At 38.2% G+C, this 17,911-nt stretch overlaps 1 non-coding gene across 1 annotated transcript; it reads right to left on the bottom strand.

Moving 5' to 3' along the window:
* Positions 1-252: 252 nt before the first annotated feature.
* Trnas-gga lies at positions 253-325 on the bottom strand. Its single transcript has one exon. It is a non-coding gene; the product is annotated as a tRNA-Ser (tRNA).
* Between the last annotated feature and the right edge of the window lie 17,586 nt (positions 326-17,911).

Raw genomic sequence — 17,911 nt, 5'->3', positions numbered from 1 at the left:
CTTACCGAGGCGCTGCAGCCCCTGAGTAATGAGCAAAACAAGTCACAAAACACTCTTCGTCTCAGTGAGATGAAAATTATTTTAGCATGCAAAAACCCAGTAACCAGCCATGTATTGTTCAATCTGTAACGTTTCTCAGATTGTGTATTCCACATACAGTTATTAATTTGTTTTTTACCCATACACTGATGTGTGTTAGCACTGTATACTCAGTACTTTCCCGAGTCCTGTGAAAACAATATCACAGGCATGTTACTCAGGTGGGATTCGAACCCACAACCCTTGCAATTCCAGAGCAGTGTCTTACCAACTAGACTACCGAGGTTGCCCGGCAGCTAGAGGCAGTTCGAATCCTATGTTTTGGCAGCGGGTACCGCAACGATATAAGGGTCGTGGGTTCGAATCCCACCCGAGTAACATGCCTGTGATATTTTTTCACAGGACTCGGGAAAGTACTGAGTATACAGTGCTAACACACATCGGTGTATGGGTAAAAACCAAATTAATATTTTTTATCCCCGATGCAAATTTAACATCTATCAAATACAGACAATTCTCCCTGAGAATAACACTTTGCTGGTCGGAGCCATTGACAGTTTATAGAGTTTTAAAAAATACTCCAAGAAGTAGAAGCTATTTAGTCACTGACTCTACATTTTGTCATTGGAATCACTTTCTTTCGTATAAAGTCGTATGTATACTAAAACATGTACTTGGCTTGTCCCCTCTTTGCATCTGATGAAGTAGTTGTTGCTACGAAAGCTCATTTATGGTTTTCCTTTTTTTTTCACGTTGGCCTAACTAGTTGTCTTTAAGTGCTACCACTGCCTTCCTTGTTTTGCAGTTTAAATTATTTTAAAAATTTTTTTTGGGGGGGGGGGAATTGACACTCTCAACCACTTCAAATTTCGATGGCTTTTTCCTGGCTTCCAGCTGCAACTTTGAAGTTGAAACAAAAAAGGAAATCCATGTCATCTCCCCATCGGGCCTAGAGGTCAAGTATCGAAACAATGTTGACCGATAAGAATAATTGCACAAACATGGCAGATAACTAGGAAGAGACCAATGGATATTTGTAGTTTTCCCTTTAAAGCCATCGGACAGTTTCGGTAAACAGTATTGTCCAAAGGCCCACGGTCATCGGTGTCGGGAGAAAATAACGGGAAAACCCACCCTTGTTTCCGCACGTTTCGCCGTGTCGTGACATGTGTTTAAAATAAATCCGTAAACCTCGATATCGAAAATTGATATTGTTTTAATGTTTTCTCAAAAAGTAAAGCATTTCATGGAATAGTATTTCAAGAGAAGTCTTTCACCATTACCTTCTGTAAACCCTGTAGGTTATTTGTAAATCTGTGATTTTTTTTTTCTGTTCCGAAAGTGTCGGCTATCGATACCTTTTTGTAGTTTGTGGCCATGACATGAATCCTTACTCACTGTGAATGAAGATTTTTGTAATTTAATTTACCTGTACAAGTTTCAGCTTCATAAGTCGTCAAGTTTTTGAGAAAAAAAAAGATGAAACACACAGAGCGATGTTTTCAGGAGACTCGCGTAAATACCGGTACTGGTAAATACGTTGTAGGCCTACATGCTAAATCAATTTCCTGCGACGGAAATTGTTTTCATGACATTGTTTTAGTAATTTCTTGAAAGCTATAGCACCTCAGCAAGTACTATTTTAAGGTAAGCTTTCAACATCATTATCTTCAAACCGTGTTAGTTTAATGTAAATCTGTGGACATTGTGTTTCGTGTCGTACCGCCTAACATCACATAGACAACTAGGTCATGGTGATGGCTACTCTCTAAATGTACTACAAAAAGAGTGAAAACATCACTCTTTACATTTCGAGTGGTCCCTCAAATGGCTCTTTAAAAAAGAGTTGTGATTATTCATTCTTTTAGAGGGGATTTACCCCCATGACAGAGTGAAAAATCACTCAAAAAAGATGCAAACTTCAATCTAAAAAAGTGAAAGACCACTTCAAAAAGAGTTGTCCCTCATAGTGCTTTTTCACTATTTTGCATTTAGAGAGTACACTAAGCTGATTTGGGCTGTCGACCCAAATCAACTGCGTCAAGAAGCACGTTGCCACCTATAAGGCTGAAACGGGATTACCACAGTCCACTCTAAATGCTTTCATTACCAGTCCGTAAGGATGTAAGACATGGGTATCATCAACTAGGATTCCTGCTGGTAGAGCAAGATTCCTTTTCCCAACTTAAATATTATAGCAGACACAAATTAATTTCCTTATTACTAAGAATCGACTTCACCCCAAGCAATTTCGTTTTCGATTTGGAGGGGAAATGGCTGCGCTTACGAAGACAAAATTAAAATCAAGAAAACTCTGATTACATCAAGGTTTGGTAGACATTCTTACAGAAGCATCCTACCCGCTAGGTTTGAGATCAAATCAAACTTGAACTATACGCACCAGAATAGCTAGGTATTGTGGTAACTGCTATGGTTCAGTAGTAGCGCCATTAATACCATTGAGATGGCTATTCAATTATTCTGAGAATTAGATCAAATCGCAAAGCTATTATGCTGAATTGGAGTGAAATGAAGACACGGGGCATAGAGGAGACATTAAACGGTCTCCTGATGTTATTATTCCGCTTAAAGGGGCGCGACGAGGACGTTTTCATTGAGATTGCAGCGTACGATTGTAATCCACTTTCGATAAGAGTCACTAATGGGCACATCTCAAAACCGTTGTTTAAACATGTCCTGATATTACGTGATATCTACGAAGAAGAAGGAACTTTCCTTATATTGTTAGTGTCGTATTTAGCCTGCCAGAAATTTCCAAGGAATGTACAAGTCAGTCTATGTGTAAATACGGTGGTGTACGTTGGCTATATAGGCCTACACAGCAAAATTATTGGATGATATTTATTTTAATTATGCAATATTTCTATCTGAACCAAAATGTATGTCACCATAACATGTTGTAGGCCTATGTAGCGACTTGTACATGAGAATACGAATGGATGCTCAGTTCTCATACAATATTGGTCTATATAAACCCCGGGAGGTTGGGGCACCCTCCTTCCCCGGGGTGACTCGTGTAAAAACATCCCACTCTGGTTTCATTATACCATAGCTATTCTGTACAATATAATGTACTGTACGCAAAGTTACCCTCAAACTTTTCAACACCGATCCAGGCCGGCGATTGTGCCTTAAACTTGATTAAAGAGACACCACGCAACCAGTAGCCAGTTTTAGCACCCATACTACCGCACCTTTTTACATTAAGTAAAACAGTCTAGACAGCACTTGCACAGCTTGAACATGGCCCAAAATGAAGTAAGACTAGCAGATTCATCGACTCGTCAACATTACCAATATAGCACCTTATCTCGGTTCAAATAGAGTTCGGTAACAAAACCGTTAGTATCATTTCTGCTATAGCATAGATAGTTCTACACTTTATCTTGATCTAAGCGTACCTGAAACAGACATTCTGACAAACATGAGCATTAGTTTTTTTTCATTTTCAACGGCCTTGGAAGCTATCTCACAATCTGCAGAGCACCGAACCCTTCAGTTATACCAACTTATTTATACATCTGCAATTCCAATTTGTCGATTTTTCACAATTGATCGTGCGTTGAATCACACCTGTCCCTTCTTCTTCACAAAGCACACCGCTGTGATTGTTCCATGCATCCATTATTTACACAGCGTGGGTGTAGATAGATCTATATGAAGATAGCCAGTGACTCTTACTAAAAGAGCAGCAAGGTAGACTATTTCAATATTTCAATATTTATAATAGTTATGAGAGAATAATGTTTGGAACATGGAATTAACAATGCCTCGGTAATCTATTCGTACTTTTTTTCTGTAATCCGTTGTAAACGAACATAACCCAGGTTTACCAATTATTGACAAAACAGAATGTCATAATAAATGTAATTAAAGGGTGTGATAACTTTTGTTTGATACAATTTTATAGTTTGTTGACCATTACATGAATCTTAATTTTGGTTTTTACCCATACACCGATGTGTGTTAGCACTGTATACTGTATACATGAATCCCTATACTCTTTGGGAATAAAGATCTATGTAATATAACAGAATGTCATAAACAATTCTTAAATTTAGGGTTTGATAACCTTGTGTTTGCTACATTTTTATAGTTTGTTGGCCATTACGTGAATACCTTCTCACTGTGACTAAAATATGCATGTAATATAATCTCTCTGTAGAAGTTTCAGGGCCATTAGTTGTCAAGTTTCTGACAAAACAGAATGTCATAAATAATTTTGATATTAGGTTTTGATACCTTGTGTTTGCTACATTTTTATGTTGGACCATTTCATGAGTCCCTACTCACCGTGAATGAAGATGTATGTAATATAACTTACCTGTTGAAGTTTCAGCCATCGATTTCACCGAACTCATCCGAGCTTAGAGCTAATCTTAGGACGTATAAATATGACGAGTTCAGTTCCGTATCCATAGACGTTAGGACGCATTGAACCCATCCTCAATTAGGACAAGTTACTCGTCTGTGCGGCATTTAAATGTAGCCCGAGCCCTAAATGTAGCCCCAAACATGTACCTAGATGTAGCCCGGACCTAAATGTAGCCCCAAACATGTACCTAAATGTAGTCCGGACCTAAATGTAGCCCCAAACATGTTCCTAAATGTAGCCTGGACCCAAATGTAGCCCCAAACACTTACCTACATTTAGGTCAGGCTACATTTAGGGCTCGGGCTACATTTAGGTGCCGCACACTCGTCCTTACTCGAGATAGGATTAATTCTATCGGTTCTTGAAATCGACTAAGTTTTTGTGAAAAAAGTTATTAAAAAAACACCGTCAATATATCAGGAAATAATCTTAGTATGAAAAGAACACATAATCGAGTTGGGAGGTTTTGCCTTGGAAGGCCGAACGGCAGATAGCGACGAAGGTGATTCTTTCCCACGAAACCTAGACTTTCCACTACAATAACTCATACTTCGAATGCAATTATTTTGAGATCTCCAAAACATTTTGAATAACAATAATTTTGCGTCTGTGGCCAACCCGGGCCCGAGAACATTGGATAAGGACTCGCATTTGAAGAGCAAAAAGTATATTTCGAGAGACTTTTCATGTACAATAACTTATACTTCAAATACAACTATTTTGAGATCTCTATAACGTTTTGAATAACAAGTTTGCTTCTGAAGCCAACATTGAATGCGGACTAATTTTTGAAGAACAAATACATTTTGATACTTCTGTTATTGCAAAATTACCACCAGCTTGCGATATTAGTTACTGCGTAATTCGTATACCCGTGGGCTCATCCCATAGAAAAAGCACATTATAATGTTAGCGTGGTCTAACCAATTATAAGAACTGTTTATCACCGATTTTTGTTTTTGATTTCTGATTTTTTTTTTTTTAAATGTCGGTGGAGTGGGTGGGGGTTTGAGTGGGTGTGCTGACGGGAGGGCTATTGTGGGGTCCTGATAACAACATTACAATGGACCCCTCAAGACAATCTCAATAGAACAACAGACCAAACAAGGAAGTTTTTTACGTAAAGGACTATCTACAATGCAGGAAATAAATGAACATGACCACACAGTGTAAAACTTTATGGAACTTGCTCAATAAGTCGTTATGGGTATTGATTATTGGTACTCCTTCTCCCTTATATAGTGTTAAGTTAATAATGATGTCCGGTCCTTTTCATACCTTTTCCTAAAACATTATACCAGAGTGACTTAACAATGTCTCCGCGCCCCAGTCAGCATTTGTCGTGGCTCAGCTACCTGAAAAAAACCTCCGCACTAATTAAAGGCAATGAACACGTTTGGTAATTGTCAAAGACCAATTTTCTCAATTGGTGTATCTCAACATATGCCTAGAATACAAACCTGTGAAAATTGGCAAGAGAATATTGAAAGAAAAAAACACCCATGTTGCATTACTTTGTGTGCTTTCAGATGCATTATAATAAAAGGCTTCAGCTGGAGTTGAGTGAGATCTACCTCTATCACTTCAAAGGAGCCGTGCTCACAATGTTTTATACTATCAACATCTCTCCATTTCTCTTTACCAAGTAAGTGTTTATGCTAACAGTTATTTTGATTAACCACAAAGGGATGTGGTAATCTCGCCCCTAGTAAGCTCGCCCCAACAAAGTCACCCATGCAAACAAATGAGTCGCCCCCTGACCGGCTCGCCCCCAAGACTTTACAAAGTCGCCCCCTGACAATGTCGCCCCTGTCACAAATAGTATCCAGTGCCTTTAAACTCCATGCTGGCAGAAGATGAGTCGATGGCACTTGACGAATTATGATGGTCGCTGGTTATTTAAGACCAGTCATGGTAGAGAGTTAATTCATTCCATCGATTTAGCTCATGAACATTCAGTGAGATTCGGTAAGATGCTATCACGTTCTCACATACCTCGTGGTTATGTATAAAAATAAACGTGGGCCTTGGTTTATGCTCTCTTACATACTTTATATTCTTTAAAGGCAGTGGACACTATGGGTAATCACTTACAATAATTATTAGCATAAAACCTTACTTGGTGACGAGTAATAAGGAAGGGTTGATAGTATAAAACATTGTGAGAAACGGCTCCCTCTGAAAAGACATAGTTTTCGAGAAAGAAGTAATTTTCTGCGAATTCGATTTCGAGGCCTCAGATTTAGAACTTGAGGTCTCGAAATCAAGCATCTGAAAGCACTTAACTTCGTGTGACAAGGGTATTTTTTCTTTCATTATTATCTCGCTACTTTGACGACCAAATGAGCTCAAATTTCACATTGTTATTTTATGCATATGTTGAGATACACCAAGTAAGAAGACTGGTCTTTTACAATTACCAATAGAGTCCAGTGTCTTTAAATGTTTATATTGAGAATGAAACTTGCTCGTACCACTCATAGTCTCTCCGTTACCCATTGACATTATTGTCTAGCTTCTACCTTTACCGAATCTGTACAAACAACTCTCCACACGCTCTTTGAAATAACAAGAGTCCTTCGTTATCACAATTCAATCTAATCAACTAAACGTGGCAAGGTCGATATCAGACCTTTTTACGAAGTCAGACTTGACTACCCATAACACTTCATCTTATGATGTACGTACACGATAACCTGTCGGGTACCTACCCGATAACTTATCGCGTATGTACATGTAAGTACGAACGAGTTAGGATGTTATGTATTGTGTACGTACACGATCATGTTTGATGTTGTATGGACATGATACGTTAACATGTACTTACACGATGCTTTCGAACTCATCATGTACATATACACAGTAACTTATCATGTACTTAATACAGATAAATCCTTACGTACATGTTAACGTTTTACATACGTACATTATAAGTTTTGACTTATTGTGTACGTACACAATAAGTTTTGATGTATATGTACGTACACGACAAGTTTAAACTAATCAAACTTGTTCATAATACGTTATCATGCACACGATCAGTTTGGACTTATCATGTACATAAACACAATAACTTATCATGTACGAACACGAAACATCATTACGTACATGTTAACGTATATGTACGTACATTATATGTCCAAACTTATCGTGCACGTACTGACAAGATGTTTATCATTCATGTGGCGGCAATAAGCTTCCGTAAGTTATTGATGGCCTGAGCTGTATGATTTCATCCGGATCACATATCCCTCCACGGATCTATTTGTTTAATGCATGTCGTCATTCATGTGCTGATGAGTGGATTTCAGCTTCACGTTTATCTCTTAAGCGCAGAAAAGTGGATATTTTGGTTTTAAAGGCAGTGGACACTATAGGTAACTACCCAAAATAATTATTAGCATAAAACCTTTCTTGGTGACGAGTAATGGGGAAAGGTCGATAGTATAAAACATTGTGAGAAACGGCTCCCTCTGAAGTGGTAGTTTTTGAGAAAAAATTAATTTTCCACGAATTTGATTTCGAGACCTCAGATTTAGGATTTGAGGTCTCGAAATCAAGCATCTGAAAGCACACAACTTCGTGTGGCCATGATGCGACAAGGGTGTTTTTTTTTCTTTCATAATATCTCGCAACTTCGACAACCAATTGAGCTCAAATTTTCACAGGTTTGTTATTTTTTGCATATGTTGAGATACACCAACTGTGAAGACTGGTCTTTGACAATTACCAATAGTGTCCAGTGTCTTTAAGGATGGATGCTTTTTGTTGAGGGTAGCTCAAAAGTGATGCAGTGGTTGTCTTGGAAATGGCCTCTAAGTCAATAATCTATCAAAGCTCTTGTGTCTTGAATATTGTGAGTTCTTTATAAAGGATTTGCGGTGCAGGTAGTACTTGATGGGTGGATTCTTTTCTTGGAAGGGACCTCTGTCACCAGACCATTGAGTGTGTGTGGTGTCGATTACTACACACTTATAAGCAGAAACCTACAAGCGGGAATAAAGTGATGGATATAGAATATTGTTTACCAAACGATTAACACCCTCTTCATTTTTTTGGAATAATTGGGTATTTGTTTACCTTTTTATTGGAATTTTTATTCTTTACCTGTTTATTGGAACTTGCGTACCATAAGTAGGGGATATGGCCATTAAGTTTGGGCTCCTTTTTCTGGTGAACAGATGTTCGTGGTTAAAGGTGTTTGAACTATAGTCTAGACCGGTCCCCTATCTTTATCCGCAAGGATAAACACACTAACGTAATCAAGCCTGCAGCGAAGACACCTGCTGTCAATCCACAGCAAGATATCATCCATGAATGGTCTAAGCTGTCATATATTATGCAGTTTCTCATAGTCTCGGTTTACTGAGAGAAGTTCAGTCACACCCATGGCGTATAAGGGACACTTACTGCAATGTTGGTGGATGTTTAGGTATGACCCTCTCTTGATAATATAATATGACAGTATCGAAGTCTTATATAGAGCAAGTATCTACTAAACGAGGTACTCAAGGCGCTGAGTAGATACACATTTTCAGAAAGATAGGAATATTGCAGTGACTAATTCTGAGACCCAATTATTTAGCACCTTATAGGGGTTTATAAGGTGCTGCGGCACATACAGCAGTCACAGCCAGCCAGGAACAACGGGGCGAACCCTCTTTTCGATATAAAGGTGCACTGGGTTATTTTACATGCGTTATGCTACATATGGGACCAACGGCTTTACGTCCCATCCGAAGGACGAAGCATTGGTTAAGTGTCTTGCTTAAGGACACAAGTGTCACGGCTGGGGATTCAAACCCACACTCTGCTGGTTGAAGTTTGAATTCGGTGCTCTTTTAACTGTTTGACCGCGACACTTCCACGTAAGGGACACTTACTGCACTTTTGGTGGATGTTTAGGTATGACCCTCTCTTGATAATTTTTCTCGCCAGCATTTTGAACCTGAAGTCTCAAAGCAACTAGTATGCCTCGTCAGGATTCAACGTGTCCTTTTTGTACTTGTCTAAAAGTTGTCAGTATGTTTGTTAGTTTGATGATTTTAATACACTGAGGTATAGCTGAACTCAAATTGTTTCGATCCTATAAACGTTTCCGCTTGAAAATCCGCTTGAAAGGGTTCCACTATTCCCTTTGAAACAGAATGCCTTTTTTCTGACACCCCTTGCCATCAGGCGTGAGGCAGAGATAAAGCATGGGATCATCCAAGGTTTTAAAGATCTCTAGAGAAACATCGCAGACCCTTACGGGAGGGCATGCCATCCTCCCCCATAAGAGAGGAAGGTCTCTCGAGGCATGGCAATGGGTGTACCCCTGTCAGTCGTGTTAGGAGATATTAAAGGTTTATGGGATCCTTTGGGGATAATTAAAGGTTTTCGGGATTCCATGAGAAGACTCATCACGCCCTGAAGGAAAGGGTAAGGACGGTCACTGATAAGGCCACGGACGATGTGCAGTGGGTATTAATCTTGTACAGCTCTTATTCTGGGAATCCATGAAGGAATCTGTTTGTGTTCTGTGATCACTTGGAGAGAGGGACCCTAAAGACTATTAAAGGCAGTGGACACTATTGGTAATTACTCAAAACAGTTGTTAGCACAAAACCTTACTTGATAACGAGTAATGGGGAGAGGTTGGTAGTATAAAACATCTTGAGAAACGGCTCCTTCTGAAGTTACGTAGTTTTCGAGAGAGAAGTAATTTTCCACGAATTTGATTTCGAGACCTCAGATTTAGAACTTGAGGTCTCGAAATCAACCATCTACATGCACACAACTTCGTGTGACAAGGGTGTTTTTTCTTTCATTATTGTCTCGCAATTTCGACGACCGATTGAGCTCAAATGTTCACAGGTTTGTTATTTTATGCATATGTTGAGATACACGAAGTGGGAAGACTGGTCTTTGACAATTACTAATAGTGTCTTTAAGGAAAGGTCTTAGCAGTGGAGAGAGAAGACACATTTTGCTGGGGTGAACTTCGATGCCTGGAGGCAGGATTGTTGGCTTAGGAGGATCACATGTTACCATGGTTACCAAGAGCAGATTATCACGCCTGCATCTTGCAAACTTTGCCGGGACAAAACGGTATGGTTAGGCCACTTCAGGGGAAGCTGTGTTGGCTTTGTGTCGAAAGGAATTTCAAGGATGGGATAAGCTTCGAATCCCAAAGATCAATTGATAACATTCCTCAAGAAGCTTCACAACGAATGTGATGGTTTTAAAGGCACTGTCCACTATTGGTAATTGTCAAAGACAAGTATTTCTCACTTGTTAAATCTCATCACATGCATAAAATAACAAACCTGTGAAAACTTGAATTCAATTGGTCGTCGAAGTTGCGAGAAAATAATGGAAGAAAAAACACCCTTGTCACACGAAGTTGTGTGCTTTCAAATGCTTGATTTCGGGTCATCAAAATCTAATTCTTATAAGGTCTCAAAATCAAGTTCGTGGGAAATAACTTTTTTCTCGAAAACTACATTACTTCAGAGGGAGCCGTTTCTCACAATGTTTTATACTGGTATTATTATTATTATTATTATTTACATACTATGAACAGCTCTCTATTGCTAGTTACAAAGAAAGTTGTTATGCTAACAATTAATTTGAGTAATTACCAATAGTGTTGGGGAAGTTTGTATTGACGAAGGGTGTTGAAAAACTCTTTGTAACTACACAAAAATCTGAGATCAAGGTAATATCTTTTCTTGCTTTCTATATGAGAAAGCCGAATTTTACAATTCCTGTTTTTTTTTTTTTTTTAAACTTGTTCACTAGCACGAGAAACATTGTTAATTTTCCTCATTTCATATATTCTGGTTGATGAGCATTGCAATGTTTGGAGCATTGCACTATTATCAGATGACTCAATTCATATAATGACATATAAACTGTGCCTCGGGCAAATGAATGACTATAAACCCTAGTAATGAAATAATTATGATTTTCTGTGCATGGGTTTTTTCTCGATGTCCTTTTCGATAGGTTCAAATTTGAGCTTTTACCTACCGAACCTATTGAAATTAATGCATAGATGGATACAATCGAAACATGTTTCGGAATATAATGAGTCAAACAATTGCTGAGTTCTGTGTACATTGATTGCATTATTATTCAGTTTGAATTGAATGAATGCAGAATAGCTTTTTCAATCAATGAAGACTAGGTAGTTAACGAACCAGTCTTAGCTTCTGCATCGATTTGTTTGTACTCTATCAAAACATATGTAGTCACGCTTTTGTGGTGTTATAGGTAAGACTTTTGGTAATCACTACTTAATTTGTTGAACAAACTTTTGGTTGAATTGGAAATGACACCTTTAATGTTTTTCTATAGACTATTTGGTTCAAAAGTTAAGGGTATCTTCACATAAGACCAGGCGGACTGGCAGCCATTTTGGATTTGACCCCTCAAGGTCACCAGAGGTCAAATCTGACTTCCCTCCACATCTAACATGGATCTTTATGGTCAAAGCTATAACTATGCTACAAGTTTCATTCTTTTCTCAAAAGGTGCACTAATTTCTTGCTAAGCCGCTGCACTGATACAGCAGAGTTTGATATAGTATAAAGCATTTTGAGAATCATCTCACTTCGAAGTAATGTGGTTGTGTAAAAATATATAAGTTTTTATGCACCAAAATTATCAGATTAAGTATTCCTATTAAGGGATTATCCTGCGTGGCAAACTACTCCGAATGTTCAAATATCCCCAAAAAATGCGACTTATACCTTTGCGACTGAATTTTTCACATGTTAGTTTTTGATTGTATACATCGACATTATAAAACAATCGAACGGTTAATCAAAACACAAATATATACTCTGCCAGTAAAGACAGTGGACATTATTGGTAATCACTCAAGGTAATTATTATCATAAAACCTTTCTTGATTATGAGTAATGGGGAGAGGTTGATAGTATAAAACATTGTGAGAAACAACTCCCTCTGAAGTGACGTAGTTTTCGAGAAAGAAGTAATTTTACACGAATTTGATTTCGAGACCTCAACATTAGAATTTATGGTTTCGAGATCAAGCAACTGAAAGCACACAACTTCGTGTGACCATGGTGCGACAAGGGTGTGGTTTCTTTCATTAATATCTCGCAACTTCGACTACAGATTGAGCTCAAATTTTCACAGGTTTGTTATTTTGTGCATAATATGTTGAGATACACCAACTGTGAAGACTGGTCTTTGACAATTACCAATATAGTGTCCACTGCCTTTAAGTACAGCCTATGTGTGTGATACCTTGCAACAGTTAGGCTCTTCTTTCTACTTAGAAGTAACACTTAGGATACCATTTAAAAAGTGCAAATCCATTATACTTTAAATCAAGTTAAGATCTTTGAGGAAACGCTTATAGCTGACACTTTGATGTTTTTTTTCCGGGATTTCGAGCACGATCCATGTGATTATTGGCAATTCAAATTCAAAATTGATTGCCGCGGGGGACAGTATTCTCGAACATGTCATTATTCCTGGCACTAATGTTTCGAAGGACATTTCGAACCGTTACACTCTTGATTGTAATTCGTTGTATGTGCTTTCAATGTGATTGGAATGTCAATGATAACGTGAAGCGTCTATTTCAGGACTTCATGTATAATATGCAGACAATTTTTATACTCGAGTATTTATTGATGTTTAAATGTAAACAAATTGCTGTGTATTTGCAAACTGGAAAAGCATTTTGGTGTTTTGACCTTGACCTTTTATTAACAAACATTTAAGGCAGAGAGCACAACAAATAGAACGACTTATCCGCAATCAAATGAGCAATGTTTCCATTGTAACTTCTTGTTTAAAGAAAGGGTATACTTTTAGCAATTGTCACAGACTATCCTCACTTGTTGTATGTCAACATATGCACACAAACAAAAATTAGAAAATCAACCCTGTGACAAATTGGCCTCGATTGGTCATCGAATTTGCAAGAAAGCGCCTAAGCAAGGCCTCAAGCCTGAAGCCTTTCAAACTGCCAATGTGGCGGCAGATAATGTGACCATTTATTGCGCTCCATGTCGTAATTTAAAGATATTCTAATAAATATACAACGACACTATCAGATGAAATGTTTCACCAGTGTTTTAGTCCAGTGTCTTCCATGCAATGACGTTGATAGTCGATATCAATTCCATTGGTTGGCATCAATGGTCTTGTTTACACCAAGAAATAGTACACTACAACAAGGGAGTTAAAGGTATTCACACGATGTCGACTGCCTCCTTCGTCACGCTGTACTTAATAGTGCATTGATATTTAGCGGGTAAAGCTTGTTATGGGTGAGGGGGCGCCCTTTTCATTGGATGGGATCGATCTGGGGAAGATGAAGGGATTTATTTCACTGGTACGTGGCTTCTTGTAGTCGACACAGGAAGCGTTTAGTCTACCCCATTCCAAACTGGTTATCAATCATTACCCCATACTTCACTGGGCAATTCAAACCGTCGTAGGTGGAGACAGCGGATGGGCTGGTATGGCCAATCTCAAATCACCCTTACTCATGTATTATATGAGCTCTGTAACATAAGCAGTACAGTTCTTTTCAGAACTGAAAAGTCTCCGAAAATCTACTCCGTAATAGAGAATCTTGGCCGAATTCCGAAAAATCTTCGCCTCGGCAAAAGAATATAGCAAGACAAGTTCTCAAAGAAACAAGTCTCTTACCCCATTAAGAAGATATATATATATATAAGTGTTACTGCAAACAAAATATACAGTATTATTTAAAGGTAATTACTCAAAATAATTATTAGCATAAAACCTTTCTCAGTGACGAGTAATAGGGAGAGGTTGATGGTATAAAACATTGTGAGAAACGGCACTCTCTGAAGTGCCATTGTTTTCGAGAAAGTTGAATTCGAGACCTCAGATTTAGAACTTGAGGTCTCGAAATCAACCATTTAAACGCACACACCTTCGTGTGACATAGTAGGCCAGCCAAAGTGTGAAATTACACTTTGGACGGCATAGTTTGTTAATGGCTGGCATCCATGCTAGATGTATGGATCATGGGCTCGGGAAGACGATTAGGGTGGATGCCCAGCTTGATTTTGAATTTTAAGGTCATTTTGGGGTAAAAAGGTCAAAAAAGGTCAAAAATCAATATTTTCAAAATTTGTGTCAAATTTATTCACATTTGATAGATCTATCCATAAAATGTATTTTAAACTTTATGTTGATACTACAAACCTATGTAATTAACGTATAAACTTTGACCTTGTGCACAAATGTATAGCAAAACGAAGTGTAAAAGTGTGATTATCTTGAAAAGGGTACATTTTGAGTACACCAATTGTTTTTGCACTCTCCATCCTCATTGGTGCATATATTGGTTTCAAACAACTTTTTTTGAAAGGTAAATATACCCAGGCAGTTTTTGAGAAAAAAAAATAATTCAAATACCACCTTCATGTGGGGGTCTTACCGACTCATTTTAAGGTCAAAATTTCAAATAAGGCAAAAATTTTGCATTTTTTAAATTTTCACAAAGTTTGACCCCAAGTGATAGATCTATCAATAACATGTATTTTTACGTTCATGTTGATATGACAAACGTATGTAATTAACGGATAAACTTTGACCTTGTACACAAAGGTATGCAAAAGCAAAACGTAAAAGTGTGATTATCTTGAAAAGTGTACATTTTTAGTATACCAGCATTTTTTGGCACTCCCCAGCTCATTGGTGCATATATATGTTTCAAACAAATTTTTTGGGAAAGGTTAATGTACCCAGGCAGTTTAAAAAAAAAAAAAAAAATCAAATACCACCTTCGTGTAAGGTCATTTTGAGGTCAAAAAGTGCCAAAAATGTCAAAATTTAATTTTTTTGACTTTCTGCGCCTAATTTTACCCCAGGCGGCAGATCTATCCATTTAATATAGTTTCATGCCAAGTCTGTGAAATTATGAGTTAATCTTTTGTCTTGTACACAAACGTGTAGGAAAATTTAATCTTAAATTGCAATTTTCTCAAAAAGTGCGTATCTTGAGCACAATACGGTGTTTTGCACTTCCTATCCCAGCAATGCATATAATTGTTTGAAAACAACTTTTTTTTTGAAAGGTCAATATACCAAGGCATTAAAAAAAATCATATCAGACTTTCTTATGTGGTAAAATGAAACAAAAAGGTACTTGTATGCTATTCACGCAGAACAGTTTGACATAGTTTTACAGTTTGACTTGGTGCCCTTTGATTTGCACCTTAATAAAACTAGCTCAAATCAAGCATCTGAGATAGGGGTAGTCTTCCAGGTAACCCCACTCTTTCTTTTAAGCTCATGTGTGTCTGTGTCAGTGTGAGAGATAAGACGTCCATGTATTCCTAGTTTATGCTGTGTGAAGTTTCAGTGCATCTCTTGTTGGCGGTAACATCTCCAGACACTTCTTCGCCTTATTTATCAAAGAGTTGGAGCCTGACAAGGTTGATGATTTTATACCAAGGTGCACAAGTGTTACCAAACTGCTCAATGAGAGCAAGTTCTCCTTAACGGCCGATTCCCTTGACACATATTAACTTTGCTTTTCGGAGACTTGCTTTTCCCAATGGTCATGTAGGAGAGGCTGTTTTGCATCATTTAAGAGCATGTAAGCTTGGCAAGTCTCTCAGTTACTGCACCTATCGGGTAACTAATGTGCATTTATTTCCAAGTTTCTGACGCTTTTGAACACACAAATGTGACATTTCTCCACCTGCAAATCACTCTTATCCTTCATTGACTGCCTCTATGCATGGAGCATCAACCGGGTGTCAGCCTGCTAAGGTGTCCTCAAAACGTCATCTCTCCTAAAGGACCATGGCTTCCGTAACATAAAGGAACCCCCGCCTGTACTATTCCTCATCTTTCCAGTAGACCCTTGCCCTTTCTACAAAAACGTCTGACAAGAACTTGAGATCAGGTTTGTTCAATAGCCCATACCTGACGTGTATAGGTGTGGAACCCCGGTCTATCGATGAACTTTCGAATTGGCTTTTTCTTTCCCATTCTCTTCGACTGTGTCACTGCCTTGGTGGAGCCCTCTCCAATCTAGCGATCAAGACCAGGTTGTAGGTTCCAGTGGCAGCATTGAGCAATTGTTGCAGTAACTTTCTGTCCGTTTTGATAGGCTTTTGTACCGTACATAATTCGTTTGTTTGACACATTTGCATTGTACAGATCAGAGAAAGTTTTTGCGCAATGTTTTCTTCAGGGCGTCACTAAAACCATCAGTTTCTTGAAGCAGACGGTGCTTCCAGATGGTTATTATATACTGCGTTTCATCATTTGGAGTTGTTAGAAGATCACTTTACCACAGCAACTGGTGCAATGTCTTTTGTTGTCAAAGATACCAGTGGTATCTCTCTAACAATATCAGAGTCTGTGTCATCTTCTTCGCCAAGGTTGGGTTTAGTCGGAACACATCAAATCTTACTGTTTGTTATGAAAGCTTCTAAACATCATCAACATCTCTGTCTTCTTGAGGAGTTTCATATCTGCCAGATGAACACATCCATATCGATCAAAGTTACTGTGGTCGTAGATGATGGGGACGGCAGCATTACGGAAAAAGCTTCCAGATTGGTGATCAAGTATCTGTCTTTCCGAGTCCTGGATCTCAATCTCCACCATCACAATGTAATGAGACCACAGTCGGGAGTTTGGATTTCTAGAGTGCTTGTTGAATTTGTTTAAGCAGACGTAGTCCTCCCTTGAAAAAGATTTAAATCTCAAACTTTGGACTTGCCCGTTTAAGTTCATTTCTTCCTGAAGTGTATAGTGGCCAGGCAACTGTGATGATGGAATGTTTCTGACCTGTGTTATGTCCACAAACTGATTGATCAAAGTGATGAGAGTGTCATTGCTGTCTGCTAGTGCCTGAAGAGTAGTGAGAATTCTTTCATCAAAGAAACTTGGCATAAAAGTATGTCAGGCTGTATTGGTTTTGGTGTGCCTGGTTACATGTAGCTCTGGAGTTAGCTTTGACTAATGGCACTCCAGATAAGAAAGTATACAATGTTCCACTGCACGATACCCCATACCCCCCATCGTAGCTACAATGTATAGGCCTACCTAGGAAAAAACAAAATTTTACTGCAAAAAGACTGTCAACTTTGTTAATTCACTAATAAAAGTTGTGTATTTAACTGCATACATGTACTTGGAAAGATTTGGAGTGTTGAAATAACTTTGATACAAACATGCATTTTTTGAGCACGTCAAACTATACAACTACTATATCAAACTAATTGCATGAATCAGCATACGCATTTCTTGTTTCAATTTACCAATGAGGAAGGTGTAATATGAATTTAGTTTAAACTAAAACTGCCTTGGTATATTGACCTTTCACAAAAAAAGTTGTTTTCAAACATTTATATGCATTGCTGGGATAGAAAGTGCAAAAACACTGCTCAAGATACGCACTTTTTGAGAAAATTGCAATTGAAGATTTAATTTTCCTATACGTTGTGTACAAGACAA

The sequence above is a fragment of the Asterias rubens genome, chromosome 7 (assembly GCF_902459465.1).
Source record: "Asterias rubens chromosome 7, eAstRub1.3, whole genome shotgun sequence".
Taxonomy (NCBI): Eukaryota; Metazoa; Echinodermata; class Asteroidea; order Forcipulatida; family Asteriidae; genus Asterias; species Asterias rubens.
This window is presented reverse-complemented; position numbering and strand designations above follow the sequence as displayed.